Source organism: Choloepus didactylus, chromosome 8, assembly GCF_015220235.1.
Source record: "Choloepus didactylus isolate mChoDid1 chromosome 8, mChoDid1.pri, whole genome shotgun sequence".
NCBI classification, from domain to species: domain Eukaryota; kingdom Metazoa; phylum Chordata; class Mammalia; order Pilosa; family Megalonychidae; genus Choloepus; species Choloepus didactylus.
Window position 1 is genome coordinate 129923636 of NC_051314.1, and position 20345 is coordinate 129943980.

Genomic DNA, 20345 nt, shown 5'->3' on the forward strand with positions numbered 1-20345 from the left:
TAATAAAGATTAGATCACAGATAAATGAAAAAGAGAATGGAGAATAAACAAACCCCAAAGTTGTGTAGTTTTTTTTTAAAGATCAATAAAATTAAGAAACCTTTAGCTAGACTGACAAAGAAAAAGAGAGGACACAATTAAATCAGGAATGAAAGTGGAAACATTACTTCTGACTTAAAGGAGTAAAAATGATTAGAAGAGGGTACTATGAACAATTATATGTCAACAAATTAGAAAACCTGGATGAAACTGACAAAGTCCTTGAAACATAGAAATTACCTAATCTGGTGCAAGAAGAAATAGAAAATCTCAACAGACCTATAACAAGTAAAGAGACTGAATCAATAATTTAAAATCTCCCAACAAAGAAAATTCCAGGACTGGATGATTTCACTGCTGAATTTGACCAATCATTTAAAGAAGATTTAACATCAATCCCTCTCAAACTGTTCCAAACAAAACAAAACAAAACAAAAACTAGCAAACTGAATCCAACAGTATATTGAAATATTGAAAGGATTATGCACCATGACCAAATGGGATTTATACCAGGAATGCAAGGATGGTTCACCACAAGAAAATCAATCATGTAATAAACCACAGTAACAGAATTAAGAGAAAAAACCCACATGATCATCTCAATTGATGCAGAAAAAGCATTTGACAAAATCCAACATCCTTCATGAAAAAAAAAAAAAACACTCAGAAACTAGGATTAGACAGGAACTTTCTCAACATGCTAAAGGGCATTTATGAAAACCCCACAACAAATATCATACTCAATGGTGAAAGATTGAAAGATTTACCACTAAGATGCCTGCTGTCACTACTGTTACTCAACATTATACTGGATTGCCAGAGCAATCAGGTAAGAAAAAGAAATAATAAGCATCCATATTGGAAAGGAAGAAGTCAAATTATCCTCATTCAAAGATGACATGATCCTATATATAGAAAATCCCAAAGAATCCAGAAAAAGCCTGCTAGAACTAATAAATGAATTCAGCAAAGTTGCAGGATATAAGACAAATATGCAGAAGTCAGTTGGCTTCCTACACAACAGTAATGAACAATCTGAAAAGGAAATCAAGAAAACAATTCCATTTACAATAGTATCTAAAAGACTAAAATACCTAGAAGTAAATTTAACCAAGGAGGTGAAATATGTATACACTGAAAATGACAAAACATTGCTGAAAGAAATTTAAGAAGACTTAAATAAATGGAAAGATATCCCATGTTCACAGATTGGAATATTTAACATTGTGAAGATATCAATACTACCTAGAGCAATCTACAAATTCAATGCAAACTCTATCAGAATTCCAAAATTGGAAAAATGGAAAACTGATCCTCAAATTCACATGGAATTGCAAGGGGCCCAAATTGTGAAAATCTTGAAACAGAAAAAATTTGGAGGACTCACACATCCTAATATCAAAACTTACTACAAAGCTACAGTAATTAAAACAATGTGGTACTGGTATAAGGATAAACATTTGGACCAATGAAATAAAATTGAGAGCCCAGAGATAAATTATGACAAGGATTCCAAGTTCATTCAATGGGAAAAATAAATCACTTCAGCAAATAGTGCTGGGACAACTGGAAATCCACATGCCAAAGAATGGATATGGACCCCTACTCCTCACCCTATACAAAAATTAATTCAGAGAGGTGACATCATCAACATGACAGCATAGGAAATCTCCTGGAAAAGTCTCCCCACAGAATTAGCTAATAAAAGCACTAATCCCACTTGCTTAGGACTATGAAGGATGATAGAGACTGGAGAAGGACTCTGCAAACACTGAATTGAAGAAGAAAAAAATAGTCTCCAAAAGCATGTAGGAAATATCCGTACCAGACCTGTCAGTCCATACTTCTCCCCCTCACTCAGTCCCATCAGCTTGGGAGTTGCACAGAGGTGGCACAGCTGGGTCCTCCTTCTACAGATCCAGATTATAGAGCCACTCACAGCAGCAATTTAGAACCCCATGCATATCCAGGCACAGGAATTCAAGTCTGCAGAGATCCAGTCACTAAGTCATGCTGCATACAAAAGGGTCCCCAGGGTGGAGAGAGAGAGGGGGGGAGAGAGAGAGAGAGAGAGAGAGAGAGAGAGAGAGAGAGAGAGAGAGAGAGAGAGAGAGAGAGAGAGAGAGAGAGAGAGATAGGGAGGGACTGTGGCAGACTGTTGGCAAGAGGTGTGCTCATTCAATCCAGTTTCTGTTGGCTGGACCACCCAAAAGCAAAACAGACTTTTCTGGAGTGACCCATCTTTCTGGATTGAACCCATCTTGCTTCCTAGAGCATGACACCCTAATGGGAAAGAAACCAGAGGCAGAAAAGCCTCCCAGAAAACACAAGGGGATGGGTGGGTTAAACAGAACTGCTATAAGATAGGAAGGGTCCTAGAACTTAAAAGTCTAAGGAAAAGAGGACACCAAGTGAGTCCCTCATAGAAGCTGGAGAGAAATTTCTGCAAAAACAAACAGAAATGATCAAAATTCCCAGAGAAGAAAGAGAGGAAGAAAGCTTTCTCCTAGAGGGGAAACAATTACACAAAACAGTGCAGTCTTAAGAATTGTACCACATATCCAGGGCAAGAATCAGATGAAGAAGAGCTGAAAAAATTTGATCAGTTAAACATGGGCTACTCTAAAGGCCTAGAATAAGTTGGAACAAGCATCAAAAAGAGTCTTAACACAAAGTCAATTAACAATAAAACCTTAGACAAGAGGAAGAAAATCACCTTCAGAGTTAACTTTATCAAGATAATCAGGCCAATCATCAGCAAAAAATTATGAAGCTTACTAAGAAACAGGAAGATATAGCTCAGTCAAGGGAATAAATGAAATGTTCAGAGACTCAGACTTTGGAACGACTGATCAAAGAAGTTCAAACAAATCTCCTAAATCAATTCAAAGAGATGAAGTAAAATATGGATAAAGAGCTAATGGATATTAAGAAGATGATGCACGGGCAAAAAGAAGAATTTGAAAGTATAAAAAGAAACATAACAGAAATTATGGAGATGAAAGGTATGATAATAGAGATTAAAAATACACTAGAGAAACTTGGGTCTCCAGATTGTTCCTATGCTGGATGGGCCCTCAGGCTTCTCTCCCAGAGCACCAGTCAGTTGCATTCCCCTGCTCCATGGTGTTGATGGTCCTTCTTAACATGAGGAAGTTATAACGTTCCTTTCCCAAATATCCCTGAAGACTAAGAAAATGATCAAATGAAAGGGAGGAGTTATAACAAAGAAGTCAGGATTTAACAAATGATTTTGACTACTGAATCATTATATAGATTTTTTTTTAGTTTCTAGGTAATTAGAACAGCCTAAAGGAAATATTTGAAGTTGTAGAACTGTAACCCATATCATACTTTGAAATTTGCTCTATAATTACCTATTAAGCCATGTTTTGAAAATTTTCACTTTTCTGTATATATGTTATATTTAACAATTAAAAATGTTTTTAAAAAATTAAAATCATCAAAAAAATACACTACAGGCACACAGCAGATGATGTGAACAGGGAGAAGAAAGAATCAGTGAACTGGAAGACAGGACAATCAAAATCATACAGTCAGAAGAACAAATAGAGAAATGAATAGAACAAATTGAACAGTGTCTCAGGGATTTGAGTGAAAGCATGAAGTGCACAACATATGCATCATGGGTGTCCCAGAAGGAGAAGGGAAAAGGGGCAGAAAGAATATTTGAGGAAATAACGGCCAAAAATTTCCCAACTCATATAAAAGGCATAAATATCCATGTCCAAGAAGCGCAACATATTCCAAATAGAATGAATTCTAATAAACTACTCTGAGACACATACAAATCAGAATGTCAAATGCCAAAGATAAAGAGAGAATTCTAAAAGCAACAAAAGAAAAGTGATTCATCACACACAAGCAATCATCAATAAAACTAAGTTCTGATTTTTCATCAGAAACCACAGAGGTAAGAAGTCTGTGGTATGACATATTTGAGGTACTGAAAGAGAAAAACTGCCAGCCCCAAATTCTTTATCCAGTTGAAGTGAGTACTGCCTTTACAGTAATGCACTGAATGTTAATGGATTAAACTCCTCAATCAAAAGACATAGATTGGCAGAATGGATTAAAAAAAAAAAAAAAAAAAAGCATGATCCAACTCGTCGTTTACAAGCGACTCACCTTAGACCAAAGATACAAATAGGTTGAAAGTGAAAGGACAGAAAAAAGATATTCTTTGAAAATGATAACCAAAAAAGAACTGGGATAGCTACTAATTAATACCAGACAAAATAGACTTTAAGTCAAAAGCTGTTAAGAGAGAGGCAGGGCAAGATGGCAGCATAGAGAAGTGTGGAATTTAGTTAGTCCCCTAGAACAACTAGTAAATAGCTAGGAACAACCAGAAAATAGTCTGGAAAAAGTGATGGGGGATATCTGTGTCTGGACAACATCATACACCAGCCTGGAATGGGTGGAACAGCTGATATTACAGCATAGAACTGTAAGTAAAGCTCCCCAGACTGCAGAGCTGGTGCCCCTTTCACACTGGCACAGCAGGCTGAGTTGCAAAACTTCACTGTGAGAGAAAAAAGAAATCCCTGCCAGGTGCAAGAGAATGTAGCTCAACCAAGTTCCAATTGCAGTTTAAATTAACAAATTTGGACTACTGAATACATACTATGGGCACAAAAAAACCCATAGCAAGCAGGAAAGGAACACAGTAGTTTATCCTGACAGAGAGAAGGCAGGGTTGAAGGAAAAAAATACATAAATAAATAAAAACAGAGGCTTTTGGAGTCTGCTAAGCTCAGAGTACTGGAAAAGGGCTATGTCCCAAGAAAAGGGGCATACAGAACTGGGTACCAACTCCGATTCTTGCCTGGTGATCTGGAGGGCTGGGGACTGGCTTTGAAAAGAGGACTTCTTGCTTTTTTCCTTTTTTTTCCTCTCATTCTAAATAGCTCATTAGAGAAAGCCTCAGGCAGTTTCAGTTGTCAGCACTGACCCAGCCAAGGGTGGAGTTAAGATAGGGAGTCAAAGGGAAAGCTCAAGTGTAGGAGACAATTCCCCAAAAGGTTTATCTTACCTAAGAAAAGAGGGGTGTGGGGCGCATCTCAAGTGGTGGCCCTCTCTCAGAGAACTCAGACCCAGGGCCTTGGGAGGGGGACAGAAACAGCCTAAGCCTGGCTTCTGACACTCTCAGTCCCTGGTCAGGACAGGGTCCACTGAAAACTAAATACAGTGCACCTCTTTATGCTGGTAGGGAGCTGCAGGCTGACAAGTGCCACCTGCTGGGCAGGATAGGAAAAGCACAGAGTCTAGAGGCTTCACAGGAAAGTCTGACAATCTGCTGGGTCTCAACCTCAGGGAAACCTGATACTGAATACATCCTCCTCCTGAGACCTAGGCCTGTCTGGTCTGGGAAAATCAGATTGGGATAATCAAGGAAACCAAATGCCTAGAAACAAAAAATTACAAATCACACTAGGAAAGACAAAGATATGGCCCAGTCAAAGGAACAAACTTATACTTCAACTGAGATACAATAGTTGTAACAACTAATTATTAATCAAACAATTCTCCTAAATCAATTCAAAAATCAAATCAACAAGTTGAGGGAAGATATGGCAAGAGATGAAGGATATAAAGAAGACATTGGACAAACTTAAGGAAGAACTCAAAAGTTTGAAAAAACAATTGGCAGAATTTATGGGAATGAAAGGCACAATAGAAGAGATGAAAAACACAATGGAGGCATACAAGAGGAGATTTGAAGAGGCACTAGAAAGGACAGCTGAAATCCTACACACAAAAGAACAGATAGGGAAAAGAATGGAAAAATATGAGCAGGGTCTCAGGGAACTGAATGACAACATGAAGTATATGAATATATGTGTCATGGGTGTCCCAGAAGGAGAAGAGAAGGTAAAAAGGGTAGAAAGAATAATGGAGGAAATAATCACTGAAAATTTCCCACCTGTTATGAAAGACATAAAATTACAGATCCAAGAAGTGCAGCATACCCCAAACAGAATAGATCCAAGTAGACTGACTCCAAACACTTAATAATCAGATTATCAAATGTCAAAGACAAAGGGAGAATTCTAAAAGCAGCAAGAGAAAAGCGTTCCATCACAAGAAGCTTGATAAGACTATGTGTGGATTTCTCAGTAGAAACGATGGAGGTGAGAAGGCAATGGTATGATATATTTAAGATATTGAAAGAGAAAAACTGCCAACCAAGAATTCTATATCTGGCAAAACTGTCCTTCAAAAATGAGGGAGAGTTCCCTTTATCAAGTGTATGGATGGATGAGTAGAAAAATGGAAACAAAAACTAAAATGAAAGATAGAGTGGGGTGGGGGGGATGATATGAGTATCTTTATTTATTTTTACTTTTTATTCTTATTCTGGTTCTTTCTGGTGTAAGGAAAATGTTCAAAAATAGACTGGGGTGGTGAATGCACGACTATATGATGGTACTGTGAACAGTTGATTGTACACCATGGATGATAGTATGGTATGTGAATTTATCTCAATAAAACTGAATTTTAAAAAATGAGGGAGTTAAAATATCTTCAGACAAACAGACACAGAGAGAGTTTGTGAACAAGATACCTGTTCTACAAGAAATACTAAAGGGAACACTACAGAGAGATAGGAAAAGACAGGAGAGAGAGGTTTGGAGAAGAGTGTAGAAATGAAGGCTATCAGTAAGGGTAAAAAGAGAGGAAAAATTAAAATAAAATAAGATATGATATATAAAATCCAAAAGACAAAATGGAAGACAGTAGACATCACATTGAGTGAAATTAGCCAGTAAGAAAATGACAGATACTGTATGGTCTCACTAATATGGACTAACATTGATGAGTGAAATTTGAGAGTTGAGAACTCATGTTATCAAGAGATAGAAAGAGATTGGAAATTGGGCATTTGTTGCTGAAGGAGTACAGAAGGTTCAACAGGATTGATTGTATAGATCCAGAATATGGATGTGGTAGCATAATAGTGTGTGGTGGTAACACAACATTGTAAGTACACTGAACAAAGATGAGTGTGAGAACGGTTGAAGAAGGAAGGCTAAGGGCAGGTATATACCAGAAGGAAAGATAGACGATAAAGGCTGGGATTGTATAACTTAGCAAAACCTAGAGTGGTCAATGAGGGAGAACAAATGAATGTCAACATTGCAAGGTGTTGAAAATTGGATGGTGTAGGAGAAAAATACAATCAATGCAAACTAGCGTCTACAGTTAACAGTAACCATTGTAAGGTGCTTCCATTAATTGTAACAAAGGCAACATACCAAAGCTAAATGTCTGTAAGAAGGAGGTATAAGGGAGTGATATGGGAGTCTTGGTGGTGGTGATGTTGTCTGAACTTTTCAATGTATTTTATTTTTATTTTTCTTCTATCTTTTGTATTTTTATTCTTCATTTTTTCCCTCCTTTTCCTTTTTCTTTGGGGAAGAGATGGAAATGTCCTTATAAAAATTGTGGTGGTATAATAATTATGTGATTATATTGGGAGTAGATTGTTTACTTAGGATGGATTGTATGGTGTGTGAATAAAACTGTTAAAAAACTAAACAGAGGGTGTGCCGGTTTGAATGTGTTGTGTCCCCCAAATGCCATTATCTTTGTAGGGGCAGACGTTTTTGGTGCTGGTTGGATTTGCTTGGAATGTGCCCCACCCAGCTGTGGGAGATGATTTTGATGAGGTGTTCCCATGGAGGCGTGGCCCTGCCCATTCAGGGTGGGCCTTGATCAGCGGAGCCATATAAATGAGCTGACTCAGAGAGAGGGAACTCACTGAGTGCAGCTGGGAGTGATGTTTTGAAGAGGAGCAAGCTTGCTAGAGAGGAACATCCTGGGAGAAAGCCGTTTTGGGGCCGGAGCTTTGGAGCAGACGCCAGCTGCCTTCCCAGCTAACAGAGGTTTTCCGGACGCCATTGGCCATCCTCCGGTGAAGGTACCCGATTGCTGAGGTGTTACCTTGGACGCTTTGTGGCCTTAAGACTGTAACTGTGTAGTGAAATAAACCCCCGTTTTATAAAAGCCTATCCATCTCTGGTGTTTTGCATTCTGCAGCATTAGCAAACTAGAACAGAGGGCTACAAGTGTTGGAGAAAATCTGGAGAGAGAGATATACCTATTCTTTGTTGGTAGGGTAGTAGAATGGCGCACCCCAGCTGGAGGGCAGTGTGGTGGTTTCACAGGAAGCTAACTATGGGGTTGCCATATGGTCCTGAAATCCCCTTATTGGGTATATATTTGGAAGAACTGAAAGCAGGGTCATGAGTGGACATTGCACACTGGTGTTTATGGCACCCATATTCACAATTCTCAATGGACAGAGGTGGCCTAAGGGTACACTGACTGATAAACGGGATGGTGAACTGTGCTGTATACATAAAATGGAATACTGAGTGGTGGCAAGAAGAAATGAGGTTGTGAGGTATGCACCTAGGTAAATGGACCTTAAGGACAGTAGGTTGAGTGAAGCCAGAATTGAAAAGACAAACATTATAATGCCTCACTGATATGGACTAATTATAATGTGCAAACTCTGAGAATTGAACCTGAGAGCATAGGTTATCAGGGGAATGCTTATGGTAAAGGTTCCTAGATCATAAGACTAAAGGGAAAAGGATGATACTGACTGTGTTTTAAAACCTCAACTTCAGTGTGAGACCAAAGAAAAAGATGTTTATTTGATGCAAAATCTATACTTTCTATAGCACATTATATAATTTAACTTATATGTTCAGTTTATTCAAACACAATAATTACATGGAACTTTGAATAGGGGGTGAGATATGGTTGGTTTGTACAGGTTAGCAGAGAATAAAAGTACTTGCAAAGCCCCCTTGAGGGACTGGGGGAAAATATGGAAACATTAAACTTCCCTACCTGGGGAACTCCTGATATTCTCACAAGCATTGGGGACTACCGCTGTAGTAGGCCAAGTCCTTGATCTTGGGGCTTGCCCTTATAAAGCTTGTTACTGCAAAGGAGAGGCTAAGCCTACTTATAACGGTGCCTAAGAGTCACCCCCAGAGAACCTCTTGTTGCTCGATGTAGCCTGCCTCTTGCTAAGCCCACTTGGCTGGTAAACTCACTGCCCTCCCCGCTATGTGGGACATGACTCCCAAAGGTGTAAATATCCCTGGCAATATGGGACGTGACTTCCAGGGATGAGCCTGGACCCAGCATTGTGGGATTGAGAGAGCCTTCCTGACCAAAAGAGGGAAGAGAAATTAACATACAGTTTCAGTGGCTGAGAGATCTCAAATGGAGTCGAGAGGTCATTCTGGAGGTTATTCTTATGCAATATATAGATATCCCATTTTAGTTTTTAGTGTACTAGACTAGTTAGAAGAAAATATCTGAAACTGTTGAGCTGCAGTCCAGTATCCTTGATTCTTGAAGATGATTGTATAACCATATAACTTATATGGTGTGACTGTGTGATTGTGAAAACCTTGTGGCTCACACTCCATTTGTCCAGTGTATGGACAAATAAGTAGAAAAAATGGGGACAAATAGTAAATGAATAATGGGGAGGGAGTATGAGATGTTTTGGATGTTCTTTTTTACTTTTATTCTTATTCTTATTTTTTGGAGTAATTAAAATGTTAAAAAAATTGATTGTCGTGATGAATGCACAACAATGTGATGATACTTGAACAACTGATTTTACACTTTGGATGATTATATGGTATGTGAATATATCTCAATAAAATTGCATTTAAAAAAGGAAGCCACTAAAAAAAAAGCTGCTATATGAGACAAAGAAGGACACTATACATTAATAAAAGGGTACATAAATATATGAGGCAAACTCAAAATACATGAGGCAAAATCTAGTATTAACTGAAGGGAGAAATAGATGCCTATACAATAAGAGATGGAGAATTCAGTACACTACTCTCATCATTAGATAGAACACCTAAACAGAGGATGAATAAGGAAATAGAGAAATTGAATAATATAATGCACTTGACCTTTCAAACATATGCAGAACACTGCACCCCAAAACCGCAGGATATACATTCTTCTCAAGTGGGCATGGGTCGTTCTCCAGGATAGACCACATGTTTGGTCACAAAACAAGTCTCAATAAATTTAGAAAGATTGAAATTATACAAAGCATCTTCTCTGACCATAATGGAACAAAGCTGGAAATCAACAACAGACAGAGAACTGGGAAATCCACAGATTCATTGAGGTTAAATAATACCCTCTTAAACAATCAGTGGGTCAAAGAAGAAGTTGCAAGAATTACCATATGACCCAGCATTTCCTCTACTAGTTATAACACCCCCAAAAAAACTGAACGCAGGGACTTGAACAAATATTTGCACACTGATGTTCATAGCAGCATTATTCACAATTGTCAAAAGAGAAGCAACCCAAGGTCCACCAACCAATGAATGGAGAAACAAAATGTGATATATACATACACAAAGGAATGAAACCTTGATACATGCAAGAACATGGATGAACCTTGAGGACATTACGCAGGGTTAAACAAGCCAGACACAAAAGAACAAATATTTTATGATCTCACTGATTTGAAACAATTAAAATAAGCAAACTCATAGAGTCAGAATCTAGAATATAGTTACCAGGGGCTGGGTTGGGGGCAAAGAATGAGGAGTTAATGCTTAATTTGTGCAGAATTTCTATTTAGGTTGACTGTAAAGTTTTAGAAATGGATGGTGGTGATTGGTGATAGTAGCGCATTACTGTAAGTGTAATTAACAGCACTGAATTATGTATGTGAATGTAGTTTAAAAGAGGAAATTTTAGGTCATATATATGTTACTAGAATAAACATTAAAAGATGAAACATAGGACTGTATAACACAGTGAACCCTACTGTAAAAGATGGACTATAGTTAATAGCACAAGTATAAAAATATTCATTCATGAATTATAACAAATGTACCATACTAATACAAGGTGTTAATAATAGGTTGATAAGGGGAAAATACACCTAATATAAACTATGGACTATAGTTAATAGTTCAATTTTAATATTCTTTTATCAATTGTAACAAAGGTACCACACTAATGCAAAGTGTCAACGATAGGGGGGTATACAGGAACACTAATTTTTACATGAACTTTCTGTAAAATGACAACTTCTCTAATTTAAAAAAGTACATCAGAAGGAGAAAACAATAGGATGGGAAATGTAGGATATTTAGGGAACAGAAACCGTCTGGTTAGAAAGATAGAATAAATAATTCAGGTAAATTATTTGGTAATCAACTAATGAAACAAATCCTTGTTCAGACATTGAAAAAAATTAATTCAAAATGGATCAATGGCCTAAATATAAGAGCTAATACTATAAAACTGTCACAAGAAAACATAGAGACATATCTTCAGGGCCTTGTACACAAGGAAGGCATTGGATTTTTAGATTTTAACCAAAAGCACAAGTAACAAAAGAAAAAATAGACAAAACAGACTTCATCAATATTTAAAACTTTTGTGCATCAAAGGGCATCATCAAGAAAGAGAAATGACAATCTACAGAATGGGAGAAAATATTTGGAAACTATATATGATAAGGATTACTATCCAGAATATATAAAGATCTCAACAACTCAACTCAACAACAAAAAAGGCAACACAATTAAACAATGGACCAAGGATTTAATATACATTTCTCAAAGATATTCAAATGGCCAGTAAGTATTATGAAAAGATGCTCAATATCATTAGACATTAGAGAAAATAAGTTAAAACTGCAATGAGACAGTACTTCACATCCACTCAAATGACTATTATTTAAACAAAAAACTGAAAATAGCATGTGTTGGCAAGGATGTGGAGAAATAGGAACCCTTATGCATTGTTGGGGGGAATGTAAAATTAGGTACAGCCACTGTAGAAAACAATTTGACGGTTCCTCAGAAAGTTAAACATGGAATTACCATATGGCCCAGCAATCCCACTTCTAGGTATATACCCAGAAGAACTAAAAGCAGGGACTCAGACAGATATTTGTACATCAATGTTCAGCATTATTCACAATAGCCAAAATGTGGAAGCAACTCAAATGTTCATCAACAGGTGAATGGATAACAAAATGTGGTATAAACATATAATGGACAATTATTTAGCCATAAAAAGAAGTGAAGTGCTGGTACATCCTACAATATGGATGACCCAGAAAGCAGAATAGTATTTACCGGGGGTGGGAAGAGTGGGGAATGGGAAGTTATTGCTAAATGAGTATGAATTTTGTTTTAGGATGAAGAATATAGTCTAGAAATAGTGGTAAAAGTTACATAGTATTAGCAGTATACTTTTACTTAATGTCCAAGATGTGTCCACTTAAAATGGTTAAAATGATTTTTATGCTATATATATTTTACAACTAAAAATAATTAATTTTTAAAAACTGTTATTTTGTGGTAAATGAAAATTAAAAGAAATTCAAATTTTGGTGTCCATAAATAAAGCTTTTTTGGATCCCACCCCACCCCCCTTCATCTCTACATTTCACTCCAGCTCTGAGTCTTGCATAGTTGATCTCAGGCTCTGACAGAGAAAGGAGAAAGCCCTTTGTGCTGGTTTGGATGTATTATGTCCCCCAAAACACTGTTACCTTTGATGCAGTCTTGTGTGGGCAGGAAACGTATTGGTGTTGATTGGGTTGGAGACTTTTGATTGGATGTTTCTGTGGAGATGTGATCACTCAATCAGGGCGAGATCTTTCACTGGATAATTTCCATGGAGATGTGGCCCCGCCCATTCAGCCTGGGCCTTGATGAGTTTACTGGAGCACTATATAAGCTCAGACAGAAGGAGGGAGCTTGCTACAGCCAAGAGGGACACTTTGAAGAACACACAGGAGCTGAGAGAGGAGCTGCAGATGAGAGACAGTTTGAAGAAGGCCTTTGAAAGCAGACTCTTGCTCCAGAGAAGTTAAGAGAGGAAAAACGCCCCAAGAACAACTAAGAGTGACATTTTTGAGGAGTTAAAGCCTAGAGAAGAATGTCCTGGGAGAAAGCTATTTTGAAATCAGAACTCTGGAGCAAATGCCACCCACGTGCCTTCCCAGTTAACAGAGGTTTTCCGGACACCATTGGCCATCCTCCAGTGAAGGTGCCCAATTGTTGGTGTGTTACCTTGGACACTTTATGGCCTTAAGACTGTAACTGCATAAGCAAATAAACCCCCTTTATATAGGGCTCCAGTGAACTAGTGAAGGCCCATGCTGAATGGGCGGGGCCATGCCTCCATGGAAATTATCTAATTGGAGTTATCATCTACAATTGGGTGGGTCACATCTCCATGGAAACACTCAACCAAATAATTACAATCTAATAAACACTAAAATGTCTGCCCACACAAGATTACATCAAAGAACATGGCATTTTGGGGGACATAATACATCCAAACCAGCACATCTTCATCTTGACCTTGGTTATCAGATTTCTGTTCTTTAGATTAAAAAAAATATTTCTCTCTTTCCTTTGTTCTCTGCAAGCCATGGAGGGTCCAGAAATAATTTTGGAAAAAAAACGGGTTAGCAAAGAGGTAACTTGAAAACTGGGAATTTCAGACAAACTTAGCACAGGATATCCTTCTCACACTGGCCTGATCAAACAGCATCTTCCATAGTCCCAGTACCATCCAGACAGCTGCATCCATCTCAAAAATGAGAATATTTATTGTATAATAGTAATTTATTTACAAATATTAGGAAAAAATGGGATGGAACTAGGCTATTTATACATAATATTTCCGAGATGCATTTTTCATGGAGGCATTAGCCATCTTTTAGGAATGGTTTAGATACTATTGGTAACAGAAATATGGAAAAATTGGCATCCTAGGATGCCTCAAAATCTTAGGGCTATATAATTTCAAGATATGATTTAGGATATATATTAATCCATAGAACCCAGAACAGTTAGAATATTAACTATTTCCCAATTAAAACTGTAAAGCAAATACACAAAGCCAGTATTAACCAATGCCCCTGCTGAGCTGTAAATAAGCCTCTAGGCATGTGGATATATATAGGAATCAAGTATTAGTAGCAGAGTTGGCAATCTTATGATCTGAGAAAGGAATTATTTATTGGTTTACAAACTTGGGATGAGACACTTTTACACTGTGATTTCTGTTTCTTATTTTTTTCCCTGGCATCCATCCTTTCTTACCACAAGTCTAGAAACCAGTTTTTTAAACTTCCAATTTAAGCTCTCTAGGGACAAATGAGAAAATGTCATAAAGCATGGGAAAGGTTTTTTTAAAAAGTGTAATTTCATTTATGAGGGAACCCTCACATTTCTGAATTTTTGAATAAAATTTAGGAACGGAAATACTGCAATTTTTGCTGGCAGCCTCCAAAACCATGAAGCTGTAGAAGAAAAACAAATGTATAGTTAGGAAACAAATCTTCAAAGACTCTTAACCATGTGTATTAGTCAGAGTTCTCCAGTGAAACAGAACTGACTGTGGGGATTGGCAACTCCAAATTCCACAGGGCAAGCCAGGCCACAAGTTGGGAGCTCGATAATGACATTGAATTCCCCAGGAGAAGCTGCAAGTTGGGAATTCCAATGAAGTTGACAATGAATTCCCCAGGAGAAGCTGACTGACTGAAGTAGAGATATAAATTCTTCTGACTGCTGAAATCATCAGTTCTCTCTTTAAGACCCTAATTGGATAAGGAGACTTCTCTCATTGCTGAAGTCAATCTCCTCTGCTGATTGTAGATGCAATCAACTAATGATTTAAGTTTGTCTATGAAATACCCTCACAGTAACAATCAGGCCAGTGCTTGCTTGAACGAACAACTGGACACCATAACCTAGCCAAGTTGACACATGAAATTAACCAACCATCACATCATGTATAAGGTGATTCTTATTCCTCTGTCCAGAATTGTAGCTTAAAGATGAAAAGAATGCTTTGCATAAACTTTAAAACAGATATAAACGATTTGGAGTGTGTTAAGAAGAGAACAATCAGTAGGGTTAAGGAATTCAGCAAAGGCAGAAAGAGATATGATAAGAGATTTGGAGATTCCTGTTTCTCTAAGAAGCAGAAGAGGGTTGTTTTATGGAACACAGGGGATTGGCCAAAGTGCAGTTATAATTACCCCAAATTGAAAGTCTAAATTTTAGCCCAAACGAAAAAAGTTACTGCTTTTCTTCTCATGAACATTAGAAAAACAAAAACATTACACTTCTCTTTTTCAATCAAACTTGAATAGGAAAGTGTGGATAGAGGGAATTTTGTTAAGCCTGAAGAAGCTATCTTCTTTTCTCAGGGCCTTCAGTCTTAATATGATGAAGACAGATACTAGCATGTCCTCCATGGTATCCATGCCCTAGTTCAGGTGATCATCTCCCCTTGAGTGTGAGCAGAACCTGAGACTTTCTAACTAAGCAAAGACCACAGGATATATGTGATTATATGTACCATAATTGCATTAAATAAGATTGTAACATTTGGGTTACTGGGAGACTGTCTTTCTCTCTGGCTTTGAGGAAGCAAATAACCATGCAAGGAACACCCATGAAACAAGGAACTGAGGATGGCTCAGAGAGTCTGCCAACCAAAAACTGAGGCTGTCAGTCTGACAACCCATAGAAAACTAAATTCTACCAACAACCACATGAGTTTGGAAGTGGATCTTTCCCCAGTAAAGTTTCAGATGAGACCACAGCCTTGACTAATGCCTCACTTGTATCCTTGTGAGACCCTGAAGCTAAATTGTGCCCTCATTCCTGACCAAAAGAAATTGAGAGGTAATAAATGTGTATTGTTTTAAGCCATTAAGTTTGTGGCAATGTTGCACAGCAATAGATAATGACTACAATGAGTATAGTGAATGTATACACATATGTAGACTTGTATTTGCATATGGATTTTGGAATGACTGTGTACACATACATAGAATGCAAGGCATATACCCAAATACTTTAAAGAGTGAATTATATTTTAAGGAAATTAAATAATGTAGTCAAAAGAGGAATAGTTTAAAGAAACTTGGCATTCCTTACACCAAGTAATTCAATATTAATATAATATTAATATAATTCAGATTAGTATAAAGAATAAAACTATAAAGGTATTCAGCAAAATCAGAGGAATTTTTATTATCTTGTAGTGGGAAAGGTCATTTTAAGCATGTCAGGAAAACCAGGAATTATAAAATTTAAGATAGTTAGGTTTACATCACAAAATTTAATACTTTCTATAGAGGGGGAAAAACTATAAATAAGGTTAAAAGATTAAGAACAAGGTGCTCAAAAATTGCAACACAAGACAAAGAAATAATATCCTTAATATACATAACTTTTAAAAATCAAGTTTCCATATAATGAAAAAGTTTGTAGCCATTAAAAATAATACAAATCTATATTTATTGTCATGTACAAATGTTCTCAGTATTCAGTAAAAGCAAGTTACAAAGCAGTAATATAGTATAATTTCATTTATGTAAAAATGTACATATTTGTATATAAGCATACATAATTATGCACAGAGAGATGTCTAAAAGTAAACTCAGTTAAATCTTAACAGTGGTCATTTTTGGGGGGAAAGAATGATTTTTTCATTTATTTCTTCTTTTTAGTACTCTTAAAAAAATAAACAACCATGTACTATTTTTAAAAAACAAGAAATATACCCCCCCTCCAAATTTGGAAATATTAGTGTATTTATAAAGCAAAAAATAATTATTTGGCAGAGAAGTTTATTAGTTAGTGTCTAGTGAAAAAACACCAATGTGAAAGATAGACAAAGGAAAAGTAATTTTAAGGATGGGGTCAACACCAATATGTTGCAGTTATTTCTGGATGTGGGGAGGATGCTCCTGAGATCTCTTCAAGCCCTCTTAATTTACGAACTAAAGGGAACAAAGCAGATGAGATGTTTTAAAATAATGGGGAGATAATGGGAGGAATTTGGAATAGGATACTAAAATGTATAAAGAGAAAATAAAAGATTGATATATAAGTTCCATTATCAAATTAATTATCTTTGTCATACTGGTGATAGTTACATGCACTGGCATGGATGAGGGGCACAAATGTGAAAATACGTGAAATATCCTTATTATACACAGTCCCTAAAAACCTTTAAAACTCCTTACAATTCATTTTGAGCTGCAGTTCTTAATCCCAGCTGCATATTAAAATCATCTGGAGCTTTAAAAAAATTCTAATGCTTGGGTCCAGAAAAGGCAAATCTATAGAGACAGAAAGTAAATAAGTGGCTGCCTCAGGTTGGGGGTGAAAGCAGGAAGTGACTATGAATGGACATGAAGTTTCTTTTGGGAGTACAGAGGTGTTCTAAAATTAGATTATGATGACAACTGCACAATTTGTAAATTTACTAAAAAGCACTGAGTTGTACATTAAAATGGGTGGGCTTATGGTGTGTAAATCATACTTCAATAAAGCTGCTTAAAAATAATTCTGATGCTTGGGCACCACCTCTAGATATTCTTGTTCAATTAGTCAGGGGTATAAGTGGAAGGGATGTTTTTTAAAAGTTCTCCAGGTGAGTCTCATGTGCCATCAGGGTTGAGAATCACCAATTCAAAGTTATCTGAAACCATTTCACAGAACTATTTACATGTTACCAAAGTCTGGTGCTTTGGAGAATATGCAGAGCTTTGGGCCACCTTGGGTTTCAACTGTACAAATGGAATGTTTAATTTACATACCATAAAATCCACTCATTTTAATGTACAATTCAAAGCTTTTTACTTAACTTACAGAATTGGCAACCATCACCACAAGCTAATTTTAGAACATTTCCTTGGCCCCCAAATAAACTTCATGCCTATTCATAGTCACTTCCTGTCTTAAGGTGGCTATACAGAGATATAGTTCCTCTTTCAGAGTTATAGCTTGGAAGCTAAAAGGAAGTTTCATATTGCAAAGTCCCATAAAGGTATCTATCTGAAGTTTACTCAGATAAATTCCACAAGAAGATAAAAGGACTCAAAAATCATACCTCATGGGAAAGAATTAATGATATTAGGCCAGAAGACTTGAGGAGGAAGGGTGGGGAGGTAGAGAAAATGGCATCTCAAAATATTGAAAGGCTACTAAAAAGGCAATGGAAGAGGCTTTTTATACCCTCAGAAGAACCAGGATTGCTGTATGAGGCTACAGAAAGATGGAGTCTTTTTAAGGAAGACCTTCACAATACTCTTGTTCTAGGTATTGTGCTAAATCCTGGAAACATAAATGCAGCAATAACTATAGGATGTCTTGTGGTTCTCAAACTTTAAATGTAACAGAATCACCAGGAGGGTTTATTAAAACACAGGTTGTGAGGTCCCACACTCAGAGTTTCTGATTTAGTTTGTGAGAGGTAGGGTGCCAAAATTTGCATTTCTGACAAGTTTCCAGGTGATGCTGAAGCTGCTGGTCCAGAGACCGGACTTTAAGAACCACTTACAGTTTGAATGTTTCAGAGCTCCAAAAAAGGACATCTATATCAGTTTAGGAGGAGAGGAGTAACCTGAAAGAGTTTTGGGTGGAAGCTAAATTTTGAAGAATGAGGAGGTAATAAGGGGAAAGGATAGGGAAGTCCAGATACAGATAATAATATTTAGGGAGGAACAAAAGCATGAAACATTCATTTAGCAGTTATTATTGAATGTTTATTAAATTCAGGGTATTATTCTAGTTGCTAGAGAGAGACAGGAAACAAAGTCTACCCTCATGAAACTTATAAACAAATATATTACGTACTGCAAAGTTCCATAAAGGTATCTAACAGGCTGAGGTGAGAGAAAACAAAGGGGATTGCATTTAAGCTGACATCTCAACAAACAAAGCTAGACCACCACAGAGAAGAACCTGGTAAGCATAAAGAAGTTAAAGAACATCAGTGTAGGTGAGGTAGTGTAGGTAAAGTAGAGTGACTGAAGTGTGTGTGGAAGCAGATGAGCTTAAGACACGTACAAGGGGCAGATAGCACAGTCAATGTAATGAACAGACTGGCTCTTTAGATAGTTAATTCTGATAGCAATTTGGAAGATTGCTGATCACTAGAGTGACCAGACTAAAGACTATTACAGAAATCCAGATAAGAAGTGATAAGGTTTGAATTAATGATGGGCTGCTGCTGATGTGCTGATGATGTGTTGATGAGCAGAAGAGATAAGACATGAAAGATACTAAGGGTGAATCTAAAGGATTTGGCATACAGGGAGTGACTAGGCAGAAAGGACATGGAATGGCTAACAGGTTTTTGGCGTGGCAACTAGCCATTCTTTTGGATAGAGAATAACAGAAGACGAACAGGTGTGGGGGCGGGAAAGAGCTAGTACGGTTTTTGACACAATGAATTTGAAGTGATTAAAACAAAATACAAGTGGACATGCTTACTAGACAATTAGTTGATTAAAGATACCAACTTGGGAATCATCTGAGTACAACTGGTAATGGGGAATGGATGAGGGCATAGAAGGAGGGTACAGACAGGAGTCCCTGATAATGGCATTTTAAAAGGGTAAACAGAAAAAAAAGAGCAGCTAAAGAGAAGAAAAAATGGGGAAAAGTAGTGGCCTAGAAGTCAACTGAGACATTTTAAAAAGGGAGTGGACAACAGTGTCAAATACTGAAGAGAGATCACATGAATTAAAAACTGAAAAATGCCCACTGGATTTAGTAATTAGGTGTTAGGTGACTTTAGTAGGAGAAATTTCAGTACAATAGAGGGGTTAGAATCCAGATTATAACAGGCTGAGGAATGATGTGAACATGAAGTAGAGAGAACAACTGGGACTTGGCTATGAAGGAAAGGAGAAAAATAGAGCAGGAAAACAGGCCGACAAGTTCAAGGGTGAATATTAATATAGAAGAGCATGTTTATATGCTAAATGGAAAGGGGAGGATACGTTGAAGACAAAGAGAGGCTGATGGACAGAAGGAGGTTTCTAAATTAAGATGGAACGGGATTCAATGACTCATGTTCACCTATACATTCATATGCTTGGGCAGAAGGTGCCTCTTCTGAGATGAGATGGGGATAGGTCTAGATGCTGATAGACTAGGTGACAAAAGGAAGCATAGAACCCTTCTGTGAGCTTCAATTTCCTCAGTGCTAGGAGGTTAGGTCCCTGCTTTAGGAGGAGGAGAGGTAGGGATTCAACAAGAGATAAAACAGGGGTTTAACAAGTGGTGAAAGTCTGGAGTAAACTTTAAGAACAGAAGAGGTTGCTGGACCACTGGGACTGTGGAATTGCTCTGAGAGGCCTGTCTACCTGAGTAATTTGTGATGTTACCACAATCAATGGTGTGTACTCAATAGTATTCAGCAGTCCACAA